Source organism: Caretta caretta, chromosome 6, assembly GCF_965140235.1.
Source record: "Caretta caretta isolate rCarCar2 chromosome 6, rCarCar1.hap1, whole genome shotgun sequence".
Lineage (NCBI taxonomy): Eukaryota > Metazoa > Chordata > Testudines > Cheloniidae > Caretta > Caretta caretta.
The window spans coordinates 25,655,896-25,674,197 of record NC_134211.1 but is presented as its reverse complement, the minus strand read 5'-3'; the positions used below and the strand labels follow the sequence as shown (position 1 = coordinate 25,674,197).

The 18,302-nt window shown below is 42.6% G+C and overlaps 1 protein-coding gene across 3 annotated transcripts in view; it reads right to left on the bottom strand.

Annotated features, from left to right (window-relative positions):
• The window catches only part of KCNQ1 (potassium voltage-gated channel subfamily Q member 1), a 533,253-nt gene that overhangs the window by 18,985 nt on the left and 495,966 nt on the right, over positions 1–18,302 (bottom strand). The gene's annotated exons all lie outside the window — the stretch shown is intronic.

The following is an 18,302-nucleotide window of genomic DNA, read 5'->3' as shown; positions in this document are numbered from 1 at the left end:
AACTGAGAGATCATCATCTTTACGATAAGGGAATGACAACAAAACCACTACCAATTTATAGACAATATCATCTCACATCTACCAAGAGCCTTTAATTTCAAAGGTTTCAGAGGAACAGCCGTGTTAGTCTGTATTCGCAAAAAGAAAAGGAGTACTTGTGGCACCTTAGAGACTAACAAATTTATTTGAGCATAAGCTTTCGTGAGCTACAGCTCACTCCACTGAATGCATCCGATGAAGTGAGGTGTAGCTTACGAAAGCTTATACTCAAATAAATTGGTTAGTCTCTAAGGTGCCACAAGTACTCCTTTTCTTTTTAATTTCAAAGTGCTTTACAAACTATACATCACTGAAAAACAGCTGTGCATAGGGTGACAGCCAGGGCTTGGCATAACAGGATGGGAGAAAGGAAATATTGGCCAGGGAAACTGGAAGACTCTTCTTTGAAGAAATGCACCACGGGACCCTCAGTGTCTACAGACAGCGAGTAGATTCTCAGTTTTTAAAGACCTGATTTGAATGACTGGCTCACAGCTAATTGCATGGAACTCACTGTAGATAGCTCTCATGAAGGGCAGAGTCAACCCTGCTGTGATTTAACACACATGTATAGGCACGTATATCTCTGAACGGGAAGGAATATACAATGACATTTATTTCCACTGGTTATGCATTGGCCCCTAATTCATGAGAGATGGAAAAAATAATAATTGATAGCATCTTCAAAGCGATGAAGTAACATTAACTAATTGATTCTCACACTGCCACTGTGAGGTAGTGGAGTATCATTATTCCTGTCTCAAAGACAAGAACATTTAGCAAAGCAGTTAATGGCATTTTCAGGAGTGCTGAGCACTCAACTCCCAGTGAACTACTCAAATGAGACCTTAAAAATAGGTCTTCTCTGTTCTGGGTTGACCTCAAAGATCCCAAGGGCACTTTCCATAGGAGCAGGGTGGGGAGTTATGCCCTGGTTTCCTTGGGCATTTTTTCTGCTCCGCTGCCTGTATGCAAAGCATTATGCACTGGCTGTCACATTTGAATAGGAGTTGTGTGTGCTCAGCACAGGTGAGAAGTCATATTATAAATAACTAGCTCAAGGCCACAGAATCCGTCAGTGACAGAGGAAAGATTAGAATTTAGCAATTCGTGGTTCCCAGTCATATGCTCAGATCACTGGACCACATCTCTCTCACATGTCTTGCTGACTTTGGATATTAGACAGCAGCATTTTCCCAGTTGCTGCTTTCCATTGTGAATGTGGAACAGAGGAATAGGTAGATATTTTAGGGTTAAACAAGCAAAAGACTTGAATTAGAATAAAAAAACCTCCAAAAATTCCCCAACTTAAAAAAAAATTGACTTCTTTCCAAAGTGGACTGTTACGCTTCTTGCATCCTTGGCTCTTAGCCCAGTGTGATACTAGGACTATGACTAATAACCCCCTGCCTGAATACTGCTGATAATTTCACAGTTGAGTAGCTGTCCTGGTTCACCATAGCATGCACTGAAGTTGCCAAGATTTTATTAAAAAAAAACAAAGAATGAGATACACACTCACAGGTCCCTCGTGTTATAAATACATTTTTCAGTCAATGCATTTAGCTTCTATGCTGTTACAAGACATTTCCCACCCTACCCCCCAATAGTTATTTTTCAGATGCCTACAAAGACTGTGGTTCTCTCTTTCTGTCTCTGACGCATACACATTTCTTAATTCAAAACAGGTTTGAAACGGCTTCTATTTATTTTAAGCAAACATGCCATGTATCACATTGGGTTAGGTCAGCTTTGCTTATGTTATGTTTCACGCTTTGCCCAGATGAGCCAGCCATATTCCTTTTGAAAGAAGATAAAACCAGACTTGGTTTTCTAATTGGAGGGGAAGGTGAGGGAGACCGACATTTTGTGCATTGCATAAGAGGCCCCAAATCTGGCTTACAATGGAAACTCAGTTGCAACATTTACTATGATACCACCAGCACCATTCCATAAAACAAAATAAAACAGAGGGAAAAAAGAACAAACTAAGCTAATCAATAAGCAATTATTTTGTTGCACAAACACTCTCCAAAGCTTTAGACCAGGGACGGGCAAACTTTTTGGCCCGAGGGCCACATCGGGGTTGCAAAACTATATAGAGGGCTGGGTAGGGAAGGCTGTGCCCCCCAAACAGCCTGGCCCCTGCCCCCTATCTGCCCCCTCCCACTTCCCGCCCCATGACTGCCCCCCTCAGAACCGCCAACCCATCCAACCCCCTCTGCTCCTTGTCCCCTGACCACCCCCTCCAAGGACCCTGCCCCTAACCATCCCCCGGGACCCCACCCCCTTATCCAACCACTCCTTCTCCCTGTCCCCTGACTGCCCCGACCCCTATCCACGCCCACCCCCTGACAGCCTGCCTGGGACTCCCACCCCCTATCTAACGGCCCTCTGCTCTTCTTCCCCTGACCACCCTCTCCGAGGACTCCCCACCCCCAACTGCCCCCCGGGATCCCACCCCCTTATCCAACCCCCCCTGCTCCTTGTCCCCTGACTGCCCCCCCCGACTCCTATCCACACCCCCATCCCCTGACAGGCCCCCCAGGACTCCCACCCCATATCCAACCCCCCCTGCTCCCTGTCCCCTGATTGCCCTGACCCCTATCCACACCCCCGCCTCCTGACAGCCCCCCGGGACTCCCACTCCCAACCCTCCCTGTTCCCCATCCCCTGACTGCCCCTCCAGAACCTCTGCCACATCCTACCACCCTCTGCTCCCTGACTGCCCCCTGGGACCTCCTGCCCCCTTGCCATGCTGCTCAGAGCAGCAGGAGTGCGCCACCTGGCCAGAGCCAGCTGCACTCCCTGCGCTGCCCGGTAGGAGCAGCGGGCCAGAGCTGCGGGGGAGGAGCCGGGGGCGAGCCTCCCCGGCTGGGAGCTCAGGGGCCGGGTAGGATGGTCCCGCAGGCCGGATGTGGCTTGCGGGCCGTAGTTTGCCCACCTCTGCTTTAGACACTTTTTGCTTTCATAGATTCCTGGATTCCAAGGCCAGAAGGGACCACTGTGATCATCTGGTCTGACCTCCTGAATAACACAGGTCATAGAACTTCCCCACAATAATTCCTAGGCCATCCTTTAAAAAAATATCCAATCTTGATTTAAAAATTGCCAATGATGGCAACTCTTGATAAATTGTTCCAAGAGTGTGGCAGGGTGTACTTCCAATCTGGACCTTACAGTCAAAACAGCCTGGGTGCAATCAAGGAGCACCCTGCCTGTCCTGTGCCTGGGGAAAATATATAAACAAGAAAAGGAAGCTGAGCAAGAGAAAGTTCCTTAAGGGCTCCCTTAGGCTCTAGGACACTAGCCTGACCTGACCCTTAAAGACTTTGTTTTTAAGTTTGGCTGCTCTGACTCAAGGCTCTGAGGAAGGGCATTATGAATTGATTAAGCCGCTCCTTCTCTGACCTGAAGCCTAAGGGAAAGAGAGAGAGAGCCTGCCTACCTCTGAGAACAATAGGAGCGTTAGAAACTCTCGCAGAGTCTGTTTGATGACCTTTTTAAAGGGGACTTTTTTTTTTTTTTACACTCCTTAGCTTCCCTCCCGCTTCTCAGATCTGGATCAGGGAGACACCCCTAATCTTCCAGTTCCCTTCTCACCTGCAGGAAATGTCATGGGTTGGAAGAAATGCATAGTGGACAAGATTTTCAAAAATGACTAGTGATTTTGAGTGCTTGGGGTGCTCAGCTTGAGACACCGTGAAGGGGCCTGGTTTTCAGAAAGTGTTGAGCTCCTGTTCTCAGGAAATCAGGACCCTTTAAGATGGCTCAACTTGGGCACCCAAAAATCACTAGCCACTTTTCACAGCTTTGGCTGCTGCCACTGTGATGGTAACAAAAGGGATAATACTCAGTTCTTTTCCATACATTTTGTCTGGCTGAACGTATGTCTTGAGGCTGAGGGTGGGTGACACCAAAATGCTGGGCAGAGGGAGAGGATGGGTGTTATGTAGCATGGGAGCAAGTGCTGCTGGTACAGGATGAGAGGGAGAGGACTGGATCTCCCGGTGTGGAACCCTGACCCTATAGTTGGGGGGAAAGGGCTGTGAGGATAAATCCATTAAATATTTGTAAGGTGCACTGAGTTCTCTGCGTGGGAGGTGCTCTAGGAGTACAGAGTATAATCATTAGATTATTGTGGGAGGGAAAGACCATCGACTTTTAACATTTCCTTTTCAGCATAAAACATCAAGGATGACTTCAGTTAGTTTTTCAAAAAGACTTTCTGCCAGTTCATTTTTTAGCATCTGTGATCTACTCATTATTTGCAATTTGATAGTTATTAAATGGGTAAAAAAGACAAAAGCTCTTTTATACCTTAAATCACCACACAAAATTAATAACCATACGATGACTTCTGAGCAATCAAAAGAGAGAGAGAAAGAAAAAAGCAATTAGAATAACAGCTAGTTTTGAGATTCCCTGAGGGGCACTGGTGATTAAACTAACACCAACATAGAATCTGTGTTTGATGTGGTCACAAATTTGTTTTCAAAAGAAAATTTTTGAAAAGGGTTCTTTCAAGAGAAATTTTTGCAGAGCAAGCTCAGCGACATAATTGGACCAGAAATACTTTGATAAATATTATGACAATGAAGAGGTCATTTATGAGCTGGTGGCATAGGAAGGTTAGCAATCCCAGTGACAAAGTGACAAGCACACACTCCTTTTGAACACACACAAATTGCATGGTACGTAAAGAGGCTGCCTGTATTCTTTTCTACTGCATTCACTTTTACAAACAAACAGATGCAAGACAAAAAACTGCAGTGGGAAATCTCAGTGCAATGAAAGGAAACCACATAGAATTCCAAAGGCACATTTTTTCTTACCAGGGGCTTGCACAAAGTTCAGAGGAGAAATTTGTGATAAAATGTCTGAAAGCAAGGTCTACTCCACTGCCTCCTAACTGCTAACACCTTTAATGAAATGGTATTGCTGGAAGTACTACCTCCAGAAGGCTCCAGATCTGAAAACAATGGCCTCATTTTTCAGATGTTCTGAGTCCCACAACCCACTGAAGTCAATGGGAGATGCAGGTGCTCAACACCTTTGAAATTCTGGCCATCACAGTTACTTGCTGGACATTTCAAGTGGCATCATGGCTGAGGCAGGTAAGACCAGGGCCAGGAAGCAGCCAGCCAGTGAGATGGACTGAACACATCAGTCAGTGAGCACCCCTGTGTCTGGAAGCAGCAGAATCATTCTGATGGACTCTCTCAGGGGAGACACAGAGAAACTTATGCAAAGCAGTAGAAAAGTTACAACAGAGGCAGTGGATTGTCTACTGAGGAGAGTTTTTGAGCCCATTTCCCTGACACATGCAAAGACATTAGATTAGCCACACCAGCAGTCAGTCACAAAAGCAGCACTAAAATTTACTTGTGGAATTTGGGTTGAATAACAACAATAATAATAAAAAATTGCAGGGTTGCCAATCCTCATGAACTTATCATGAGTATCATGATACTATACTTCCCCCCCTCTCAAAGTCCCAGCTCCTGGAGTCAACTGATTACATGAGAATCTCAGGTTCCATTATTAAAAAAGTAAAATTATAGCCCACATTGTTGCAAAGAAAAGTGTTTTTAAAAAGTTTTAAAATATGGTGCCATTCTCTGAAATGCTTTCAGTTGTACATGCAGGCCAGTTACTTGGGCAGAACTACAGGACATCAATGCATGTATGAGACAACGATGCTGGGAGGAAGGATTTAGGTTTATTAGGAACTGGGGAACTTTTTGAGAAAGAAGGAGCCTGTACAGGAAGGATGGGCTCCACCTAAACCAAAATGGAACCAGACTGCTGGCATGTACAATTTAAAAACTCCTTAAGACCTTTTAAAGTAAGGGCTGGAGGAAAGCCAACAGGCGCGAAGGAGCATGTGATTTGGACAGACAAATCCCTCAGGAGAGGATTTATTAAAGGGTATATTCTATATTCTAGTAAAAAGGAGAGAATAAAACTTGATAAAGTACAAGTAAGAACTGAAGGGAAACAGTCAAATGAAAGAGTCCCATTCAATTATATCACATGAAGGGAGACAACTAAATACATTTTATAAGTGCTTGTGTACAAATGCAAGAAGTCTAAATACTAAGATAGGTGAACTTGAGTGCCTGGTATTAAATGAGGATATTGATATAATAGGCATCACAGAAACTTGGTAAAACAATGATAATCAATGGGGCATAGTAATACCAGGGTACAAAATATATAGGAATGACAGAGCAGGTTGCTGTGTGTGGGAATGGCACTACATGTGAAAGAAAGCACAGAGTCAAACATAGTAAGGGAAAAAAAAAAAGGATCAAACTGTACCACAGAATCATTATGGATAGAAATTCCATGCTTGAATAATAATAGCAATATGAATAGTCTACCAGTCACCTGATGGTGATGGTGGTGGTGATGACTGTGAAATGCTCAGGGAGATTAAGGAGGCTACAAAAATAGAAAACCCAGTAATAATGGGGGATTTCAACTATCCCCATATTGACTGGGAACATGTCACCTCAGAATGGGATGGAGAGATAACATTTCTAGACACCATTAATGACTGCTTCTTAGAGCAGCTAGTCCTGGAACCCACAAGAGGACTAAATCAAGAATTTTCTCTCCCAAATGGCACACAGGATCTGGTCCCAGAGGTGACTAGAGTTGAATCGCTCAGTAATAGGAACCATAATGTGATTGCATTTATCATCCTTGTAGAGGGAAAAATACCAAAGAGACTCACCACAGTCGCATTTAACTTCAAAAAGGGAACGACACAAAAATGAGGAAGCTAGTTAAACGGAAATTAAAAGGAACAGTCACAAGAGGGAAATGGCTGCAAGCTGCATGGAAACTTTTAAAAAACATTATAATAGAGGCTCAAACTAAATGTGTACCCCACGTTAAAAAAGAAAGTAAGAGGTCCAAAAAATGCCATCACGGCTAAACAACAGAGTAAAAGAGGCCGTTAGAGACAAAAATATATCCTTTAAAAACTGGAAGTGACATCCTGCGGAAGAAAATAGAAAGGAGCATAAACTCTGGCAAGTCAAGTGTAAACGTCATATTTGGCGGAAGATTCTGCTCTATTTTACATCTCATCCAAAATATGGCACCTTCTCCAAAACAGGGTCCCTTAACTCCGTGCTGGGTACTGGTTCATTACTGACTTGGGGGTAAGGTACCACTTACTGCATCAATGCCACCACTTTCCACGGCAAGCAGCAGCCCGAACTTCCTGGAAGTGTCGCTTTCATGTTCTCACACAGTTGAACTGCCTTAGGTTGTAAGATAGGAGAGGGTCACAGCACAAAACTGGCTGAGCTGCAGGCAGTTCTTATTTTTCCCTTGTGTTTTCCTTGAAAAATTGAAAGGGGTTACTATGGAGTTAATCATTTCATTCCCTTTCCATCTCTACTTCTGCACATTTATGCAGGCATTAAAAAAGTAAAGTCAAGTAAGCTTAAAGCTGAAGAAGAGGCTGAAGCAAATGGAAGTTTGATTTAAATCATAGTACTGTAGACCCTTTCTCAATCTGAAAAATTGACATGGCCTGTGAATAAGTGTCATTTTCCAGGCTAGCATTTTTATATGAATGCTTCATATAGATAAAACTTTGACTTCTACATGTTTGGGGTCCAATATTGCAATGTGCAGAACACTTCCTCGAAGGTGTCCTCCACTCTCACTGAATTGAATTATTAAGACGTATGCATTCAAGAAAAACTAACTATATGTGAAAACACACAGTGGGTCTTGAATGTGATTTGACCTCTCAACCGTGTCATCACTTGGGATGTGTTACTTCCCTACACAGCCCTCTCCTTTCAGTGCAGGTTTCTTCTTTTGAACAACAGTCCTTGATTTTCAGCTTGTTATAGAATTTGCTAATATCTGTTGCCTATTTCTTCAGGATGTTTTAGACCATCTGCAGGCTAAATTACCAGTAACAATCCATGAACTGCCAATCAAAGCTGAGTCTATACCTTCTGTGCACAGCGGTGATTGCACAATAGTAGAGGTCAAAACAAGGTTTCTCTCCTTGCGTATTGTAACCACGGCCTATTTACAATTCTATGGATAATTTCATTATTGCAAGAGGCTTGTATATCAAAGCTGGACAAAGAAGCTTTCCATGTGTAGAAAATTACTTGAACTTGACCTTTGCCAACAGTCCCACAGCCTGCAAGGACTTTTGTTTGTACAGTGAGCACCTGTACTAATTACGCACTTCACTAACTTGAGGTCACTGCTTCTGACAAAGGTTTATATCAGCCACCACAGGGGACAGACATTATAATATCACTACAGCAGCCATTCCAAAACCCCCAAAAATAAAAAATAAACCATCCCAACCAAACCTCAAACCAAGCAAACTCAACAACGTACCAAACAACAAAGTATCTATAGCTAAAGTTTGCCTATTGAAAAACTGAAATATCCCACCGTAAGGCAGGTTGAGACTGTGTCTTTCGAGAAGCTAAGGCCATGTCTACACTACACAGCTTTTAGCGACACAGCCATGCTGCTAAAAGGAGGGCAGTGTAGCTGCTGTTTGTCCTCAGGAGAGAGCTCTCCTGCCAACAAAAACCTTCCATCCCCAAAGAGCAGCATTAGCTTTGTTGGCAGGAGAGCGCTCCTGCCGACAAAGCACTGTTCACACTGGCACTTGTCATCGGCAGAACTTTTGTCTTTCGGGGGTGTGTGGTTTTTTTTTTTAACGACAAAAGTTTTGTCTTTCACTCGCCAGAGTAGACAAAGCCTAAATAATGGGTGAAGATTAAAGGAGAAATTAGAAGTTATTGTCAAAATCTAAAATTTAGTATTATTTTTGGATTAAAAAATCAAACAATCCTTTAAACTTTCACGTTGACTACTTTTTTCATAGCATATCAGCGTACAGTAAAGCCCTGACCCAACAAAGCTTGTAAACATGTGAGTAATGCCAAATGATATCATTTCACTCACTGTGTGATTCATGGGGACCCCTCGTGCACCTATTGTTACACGTACTTCATGCTTAAGAGTCAACTCTGACCCTCTGACTGAGGCCCCCAGGCACTACGATAAAACAAATAATAAATAATAATAACTTATGACTATTGCCTATATGGAGTTCCATTTTTGAAGTCCTCTCTAGCCATTGCAACATTCTTCAATTTTCCCCATTAGCCTCCCCCCTTTTCAGGTGACACTAGTCAACACCATAACGCTCCTTAGCTAAACAAGCCATTGTTAGTTCTTGGCCTCTCCCTTGCCTATTGCACGCACCTATCCTCAGCCATTGCTCTGTGACTGCTTCTGCTTCCTAGGCCCTGTGTGACTTTCTTCACTATTCTTCCCCCAGCTATTTCTGGTGCAGCGGGGTTGAGCGACCAACACACAATATGCGGGTGTCAGTTTGTATGTCTCTGGTACCCTACATACTCCCAGGCTTGTCAACTCATGGCTATCGACAAGAATGATTCCATTCCACAACTTTGAGAAATAAGCCTCGTCCTGTACCGTATTTCTAGTCATTGATGCTCTGATATCAGAAGGTATTATATTCTGGAAATAATGGCATTCAAACAATGGTGTTCCAAGTCTGGAGATAGACAGCATGGTCCATGGTATTTAATCTGGAAACCAGCCTCTAAGGGTATGCCTACCCAGTTCAGGGCAGGGAGTCTTCAGCCGTGGGTTGACAAACTCGGGCTCGTGGGGTTTGCGCTCCTGCACTAAAAATAGCTGTGTCGATGTTGCGGCTCAGACTAGAGCTTGGGCTCTGCTGCCTAGCGAAGGGGGAACGGGGGTCAGCGTTTAAGTCTCAACCTCTACACAGCTATCTTTAGCGCTGTAGCATGAGACCGAGTCTGTCGGGCTCAGAGACTCGCTGCCACACACTGTATAGACATACCCTAAAAGATGTGAGTGAGGTTCAGAGCGACCTGTATTCTACCAATTTCTCTCACAATCGCTCTGTCAATCAGGGATCAAAGTTTAACAGTGGATCTCCAACCTGGCAATTCATACACATAGTTGAATGGCTACTTCAGCTTCATGCTTGCTCCAGTTTAATACACCTCGAAACTTTTTTTTCCCTTAAATACAGTAATTACATAATTCCTGTCACCTAGAGAGAACCCAAAGTGACTGACACAGGGATCTCTACAGAAATGCAGGAGCCATCTTACACCAGCAGCATCATGCAAGGGGTAGAATGTGGAGAATAATTTCTCCAACCGAAACTGAAAGCAGGGGGTAGGGAGGCAGAATGATTGACAGGGGGAGCCACCCACCCAAAATGTGGATGCTAAAAATCCAAAAGGACCCAAATCCCCAGAATCACAAAAATCTACACAGTAGGCCCTGAAATGCTGCTAACACCTTTCCAGCAAGACCTAGAAAATTACGTTTTATAGCAAATTACCTCTAAATCCTTTAATCTATACTATACTTAATCCTGTGAAATATTTATAGTTGATAAGAAGATGGTTTAAAATTTTAATGAAAAATGTGGATACACAATTCTCATACTATTTATATGATCTTTCTCAATCAGATTAATTAAACAGCATTAGAAGAAAGTTCCCTCATAGCTCAATGTATCCTGCTTTCTGGAGTGCCATGAAACAGCTCATCATTACTCATCAGCGAAATGAGCTTTCCAACAATGTATCCGAAACACACAATGGGCCTGCTCCATTTGTTTTTACACTGGATTGAATCAGGAGTAAATCCATTGATGTCAATGGAGTTAAACTAGTTTAAGTGAGCTGAAAATTAGGCCCACTTTTAGTACTTCCTAGAACAGTCCATTCCGAAGACACACCATAGCCCCCACCAGTAATGACAATTTCATATCGCTGTCACTGATATTTGTTAAGCAATTCTTTCGTCAGGGGTACAAGGAGAACAGTGATCCCTTTTTACACTGTTAGAAAAATTGCAATGTACAGAAAAGCACAACCACTTTATATGACATTTTTATTTCATTCTTTTGTTATTTAAAATTGCAGATTTCATTTTTTAGAAAAGCACATGGTCCATAAATATGCTGTAAAAGAGCAAAACAAACCTGGCTGAATAACTTCTAAGCTACTAAAGTTTCAGATAGAAAATTACAAGGACTTTAGAATGTACTGTAAAATTAATAAGTGTAAGGTTATTTGAAGTATAATTTTCAAAATTTGTTTGCGATGTGTTTAAACACACACTCCTGAGACTATACGTAAAAGCTCCAAACTGCAGAACAATAATTGGCTTGTGAATTAGGACTGTAAATTGCCTATTTTCAGAATGTGACAGACATCAGGAGTATACATGATTGAGTCAGCAGTTACTAAGATACATTCATACAGTACAGGCCTCTCATGACTCAAACCCGCCATTTATCACTTCCCGAGAGAACAGTTTCTTGGCAAAGCTCCTTTGAAAACAAAAATTTTTCCAAAACAACTGACCATTCCAGCAGGCTATGAATACCACTATAATTTGGACTATTTTTCATATCAAGCAGACTGTGTGTGCTAGTTTTCAGTTAATTAAAGAAGCCTTTTTTTCAGATTTCTAAGCTCTGTTTGCAGCAGGGTAGGTACTACAATGAACCAGTTCTAAGAGAGTGCCAATCATGGACTGAACTGTACAAAGACAGAAAAAAATAACCCAGATGTGTAAATAAAAACAAAATCTGGAGTAATGTTGTAAGTCTAGCTTACATAACACCATGTTCAGCTGCTCTGCCAAACTACTAGCTTTTGTTTGTAATAACAACCACCATCTTGGGTTCAATTTCCTTTCATACTCAAGAATCTGCAATAGCTCAGAGCTGTCTATTAGAACTCCAACTTGATGTATTATTGTCAAATATTATAGGTATTACAGCAGAAGCTAGAAGGTGCATCTGTGATCAGGGCCCTATTGTGCTGGGTACTGTACATACACACAGTAAGAGACCATCTCTGCCTGGATAAAACTTACAATAGATCAGACAGACAAGGGATGTAAGAAAGGTAGTATTTTATTCCCCATTTTACAGATGAGGAACTGAGGCACACACAACTTGCCCACAGTCACATAGGAAATCTGTAGCAGAACTGACAATTGAACCCAGATCTCTTAAATCCAAGTTCAGTGCCCTTAACCATCAAGACAATCTTTCCTCTCTAGCCTTACAGTCACTTACTGCAAGAGACGGACTCTGCAAACACTATTAGTTATAAGTGAAATACTCAGGGGCCAAATTCTGCCCTAGGATATGCGCACTACAGGCCTGGACACAGCAAGGGAAGAACCTGGCAATAGCTCTGTCAAAACATCCAGGTTAATATACAAAGAGACGATTGTGGGTCACTGTTCAAGGTTTTAAAAAAACCAAAACTGAAAAAACTTTGCCTCTGTTCATTTTTTTTGCTTCCTTCTTTGGCAAATGAAATCTAGATTCCACCATTTCTCACGAGAATTTGTGCTGCAAACAGCCACAGCAACTATGGACTATGTCATACTTAGGAAAAAATCAACATTGAAGTAATCTTATAATGGATTTCTCCAAACAACTGTCATGTCCATCATCACCGTTTAGATGTCCCTTGTTATTTGGGAAACATCAGTGTAAAATGTCTCTTGCTCTGAGCAGAAATAGTCTGGATCCCATACTAAATAGTCATACCCAAAAAACCTGAAAAGTGGATAGAGATTGGAAAAAAGGTTAAATTATACAGCAGAAGTTGGAGGGAGAGGGGGAAAGAGAAAAACAACAAGAAATTCATACTGGTTGTTAAGCCAATTCTCACTCCATTTCCTCCCATCTCTCTCTTCCACTCACCAGTCATATCATTTAGTATGAAGTATAAGGGCATGTTTCTCAATGAGCATGTACATATCATAGGGGAAACTGGTTGCACTACCTACACTTGGAGTTGACCAATGCTTCTCATTATAAGACCCTGTTTCAGTTGCTTTTAAGTTTGCTAAGCTTTACCTGTTCTGGCTGATACTTCTCCATTCTGGCTGTCTGCCTCAGGCTGTTGGTGGTGATTTCTTTTTTTTAAAGTTTAATTTAAAATGGTTCAGCGATTTCTGAGAATAAAGTTAAGGAAAAATACATCATTTTGCCTATGTTAAAAGAATTCTTATAGCCATAGTTTTCAGAGTGGTAGCCATGTTAGTCTGTATCAGCAAAAAGAACGAGGAGTACTTGTGTTAGAGACTAACAAATTTAATCTCTAAGGTGTCACAAGTACTCTTCATTCTTATAACCATCGTGATTTTCTTATGGAACATGTGAGAACTGCAATTTGTCAGAGGCTTACAATTTGATCAAATATGGATGTTTTTTCAGGAGAACAGGAAAAGACACACTCCTGATGTCAGGGTGACTCCCTGTCACATTTCAAGTCTCTGCTATAAAGCATGGACCCGACAGAGCTTCTCTATGAAACAGTTGTAAATTTTTTTTTAAACTTGGGCAAAACGTATTCTTTTAGCCATATTCTCAGAATTGACTGAACTTCCAAAAAATTTCCAAAAAATTTCAGCTTTAAGCAGACACCCAGCATGGAAAAATTCAGGTCAAACAATTAAAGTTATAAGCAACTAAAAATAGGGTCTTATAGTGGGAAGTGTTGGGCAAACTTAACTATAGGTTTCACCATATGGGCCACCTATAATGCGCGTACACATACACACACACTCCATGTACACACATGCATACGCTCTCCATGCATTTACACATAGACACATATACTATATGATACAAGGGATGAGGGGAATCCAATTTAGTGTGAATTGGATTAACTTCCAGTTACATACAGTCACACTTCACGTACTGGTCATGCATTATGTTGGTGCAGCTGAGGCTGAGCAGCACACAGAGTGTTACTTGGGGGTAGGGAGTGAAAAATGATGGCCCCAAAGGTTTGTTATGGCAGCCACATATCATTGGGGTGCTGGGAAGGCCCAGCCATGTCCTTTATGCAGGCTTTAGGGGCAGTGGCACAAGGGCTCTGTATTACTTGGGGATACCCCCACACAGAGGTGATACTCTGCTGGCTTCGGGGCTGCTTTGTGTTGGCAGTGTGGAAAAAGTGACCGAAACGTGGCAGAGAATGTGTATCCCCTTTATATTTTACATCATTTGGATCAAGAGAACGCACGTGTCCTCTAAACACACAGAACATCGTTCTCTCCATCTGTGTGTGTACATATTATATACCGGGGTGGGCAAACTTTTTGGCCTGAGGGCCACATCTGGGTATGGAAATTTTATGACGAGCCATTAATGCTCACAAAATTGCGTTGGGGTGCGGGAGGGCTCTGTCTGGGGGTGTGGGCCAGGGATCGAGGGGTTTGGAGGGCAGGAGGAGGATTGGGGGGCAGACTCCGGGTGGCACTTACCTCAAGCAGCTCCCAGAAACAGCGACATGTCCCCCCTCCAGCACCTACGTGGAGATGCAACCAGGTGGCTCTGCGCGCTGCCCTGTCTGCAGGCGCCGTCCCTGCAGCTCCCATTGGCTGCAGTTCCCGGCCAATGGGAGCTGTGGGGCAGCACTTGGGACAGGGGCAGCATGAAGAGCCCCCTGGCTGCCCCTATGCATAGGAGCTGGAGCGGGGACATGCTGCTGCTTCCAGGAACCGTGCCGAATGGGGCAAGACCCCGACCTGCTCCCCGGCTGGAGCGAGGCAAGCCCCGGACCCCGCTTCTTGGTGTAAGTTTGAGGCCTGGATTAAAATGTGTGGAGGGCCGTATGTGGCCCCCGGGCCACAGTTTGCCCAGCCCCGTTATATACACACACATACACTCAAACAAATCACTTTACCTCAGTGGTAGTGATAGGCCTGTAATAATTGCAAAACACATCTGTAATATGCCTCTGGCCACATCACTTGCCCTCTGCTCACTAACCCATGTTCCCAAGTTCAAATTCTAACATTCCAAACCACTGCCCCGCTTTAAATAGCTGCCAGTTTGCTTTTCAAGTCACCTGCCTCAGAAATGTCATCATTCTTCCACTGTGTTGCTGGTCTGATGCCCTGGAGTAATGACTAGTTTAAGGTACAATATCTTGTGAACCTGCAGAACTAGAAACGGGAGCTTTACATATTACTGGAAAGAGAAGCAATCCCAGATTTCCAATGGGGGTGGGGGTGACAGGAGGTCACAGTACTTGCTTCTAGCCCTAGAAGGTATCAGGATATTTGACTTTAAAAGTGGTGATGTGTGTGTGTACAGGAAAGGTATTTTAATTATTTTTTTATAGAGTTTTAAAAATTAGTCAGTTTTCCCATTAATTATGGGACCATGAAGAAAATATGATGCCACTGCATAAAGATTTTATTGCACTCATTTGGGATAGCCTGCAAAACTCATTTGTGGTTTAGTCACTTGTCAGTCAAATAGACATCCTAATCACATGCTGAGAAAACACTTTGATCATTCATAAGGCTGCTACAAAGATGACTGACCTGGCTTGTCGCTTTAACCAAGCCAATCTTCTCTTTGCATCCCTCCACTGGCTCATCTTCCTCCATCGCAGCAAACCCAAACTACCCATCTTAACTTCCAAGGCCCTTCCCCGTCTGTCTCTACCCTCCCTGTCATCTCAAAGGCTATGACTACACCAGCACTTTCGTTGCTAAAACTTTTTGTTGCTCAGGGGTATGAAAAAACATCCCCCTGAAAGACAAAAGTTTTAGCGATGAAAAGCACCGTGTGGATAGTGCTTCAGAGGTGGAAGACGCACTCCCATTGACGAAGCTCATTCGGGGTGGTTTTATTTTATTTTGTTTTATTTAATAATAAATTTATTATTAAAGCACGGCCACACAGCGCACCTTACAATGGCACGGCTGCAGCGGCACAGACATTGCCTATGGCCTGTGATTGGCCCATGATGCCAACCTTCGTTGCCCACTTGTGAAACTTTCAAACAAGTAGCTCCATTGTTTTTCCCAATCTGCCCCTCTCTCACACCCGTGAAACACCCGTAAAGCCACCACCTTGTCCTCCTTCAAATCACTCCTTAAAACTCTCTCTGCTGCGATGCCTACAAAAATCTTGACAACGAATAGGCTGGTATGCTGAGTCCACTGATGATCTTATGGACCATTATTATCGCATGGCTTCCTTGTGCTCCCCTGTGTGTTTGTCTCCATCTGTAGTCATTTGTCTTATATCTGGACTGTAAGTTCTTTGGGGCAGGGACTTTTTGTCCTGTGTTCATACATTGCCTAGCAATGGGGTTCTATTCCACGACTGTGGCTTCTAGATACTACTGCAAAACAAGTAATAAATAATATAGAATGATAATAGTTACATATATTTTATTTTTGATAATGACATTCTTCTGCAGCCTTCTATATTCAGTTCTACATTCTACATATCAGATCAGCATCCTGAATTAACAGATTTGGGGCATAGAAAATGATCAATAATTGATGAAAATGCTTTGTTAATGCTTCTCAACACTCAATAACAATTGAGTAAACATAACAAGTCCCCAAACATATTTCCATAGAAGACAACATGTTTCATTATTTGCCTTCAATATAACATCATTGGTTAGCTCCACAGACGATACTATGGTTATTACCAGACCTGGCTGGAAAATGGAACTTCCATCCCCAGGAAATGTCAACATTTTGAAATTTCTTTTCATCCTGTCAAAATCTCAAAAGATTCTGTGGAGTGGAAATTCCCAACTCTTTTGATTCAGAAGCATCTAAATGATATCAAAACATTTCATTTGGATAATGCTGAAATGTTGTGTTTCACTGTCAGAATATTATTAAAGTCTAAATAAAATGAAATGAAACAAAACAAAGTCTAAATTAAATATTTTGGCATTAGTGAAATGAAATGAGAAACTCAACACAAATTATTTTGAAAATTTGCCAACAATGTTTGAAAATCTACACATTCCCATGAAATGTTTTGATTTTGAGAAAATAGCATTCTCCAATGGAAAATGGTTGTGTTGAAAGTTTTTCAACCAGCTGTGGTTATGACGGTTGAACAATTAGGACTCTTTTAGTTTTTATGACCAATTCTTATTCCTGTCTTGCCATCAGGGTGCCTCGTCTATGATTTTGACATTACAAGAGTCTGCTCATTTGGGAATCACTATCTGAGGGAGTTGGCCTGTGAAGAAATGTCTGCCATCAGGGCTATCAGTTTTAAAATCTTTTACAAAGCTGGAGAATTTCCTGTTTCTGTCATTTTGTCCAGCTGGCTCTTTCTAGCAGGAATCCCTGGAGAGGGATTTGTTTCACCCTGCACAGAATTGTAACTACTGATGCTGTGAATAATGTGACTGGAAATAAAATAGGAGTGATCCCTGAGCAGAGAAATATACCTCTCCACTCTGAATTCCACCATGGGTAATGAAGTAACATGATCTGCCTGGGGTTTCCCTAAAGCATAGTGTGTTTTGGATCAGCTGTCTGGGTGTATGTCTACACTGAAAATGCTACAGTGGCACAGCTGCAGCTGCGCTGCTGAAGTGATTCAGTGTAGACACTACCTCCACTGAGTGGAGGGGTTTGACCATCAGGGCAGAAAATCCACCTCCCTGACAGGTGGTAGCTATGTGAACAGAAAAGTTCTTCCATCGACCTAGCACCGTTTACACCAGGAGCTAAGTCAGCATAGCGACATCTCTCAGGACCATGGATTTTTCACACTCCTGAGAGATGTAGCTATTCTGATGGAAGTTCCCAGTGTAGACCAGCCCTGAGGATGTTATTAACTAGAATGGATGATACTTTCTATTCCTAGCTACATATTCTACATCAGTAAAGTCAGTGAAATCTATGGCAAAACTCCTAAAGGGAGAAGGATCAGGTCCAAAAGTGCTCTCTCTTATCCAAAACATAGTTACTCTTGAGGCCAATCCTAAGGGTCAGCAACTCAGGTCAGAGCTGACCGTTGAGGCCTTTGATACTGGGAGTCTATTAATGTCAATGCTAAAATCAGTTTTCTTTTTTTTTTTGTTAAAAAAAGGGAGTCTCTACAGGCCTTTTAGTAGGGAAATGTAAATCAGTGTGAAGCAATTATTAGGACTGAAAGTTTTCCATGTTTGATTTGGGGGATGCAAAGATCGTCTTGAAGACCACCTCAAAATCTTAAGGACAATATGCATATATTGGTCTGATCACAGGGGAATACAGGGGCAGAGAAAAGTCCTGCAGGCCCACCCCTAATTGTAAGGGCAATGCTTTGTAGGGAGAGCGGGAACTATGGCTGAACACTTATCCCTAATTGTCTTTGTGGGGGATGTGGCAAA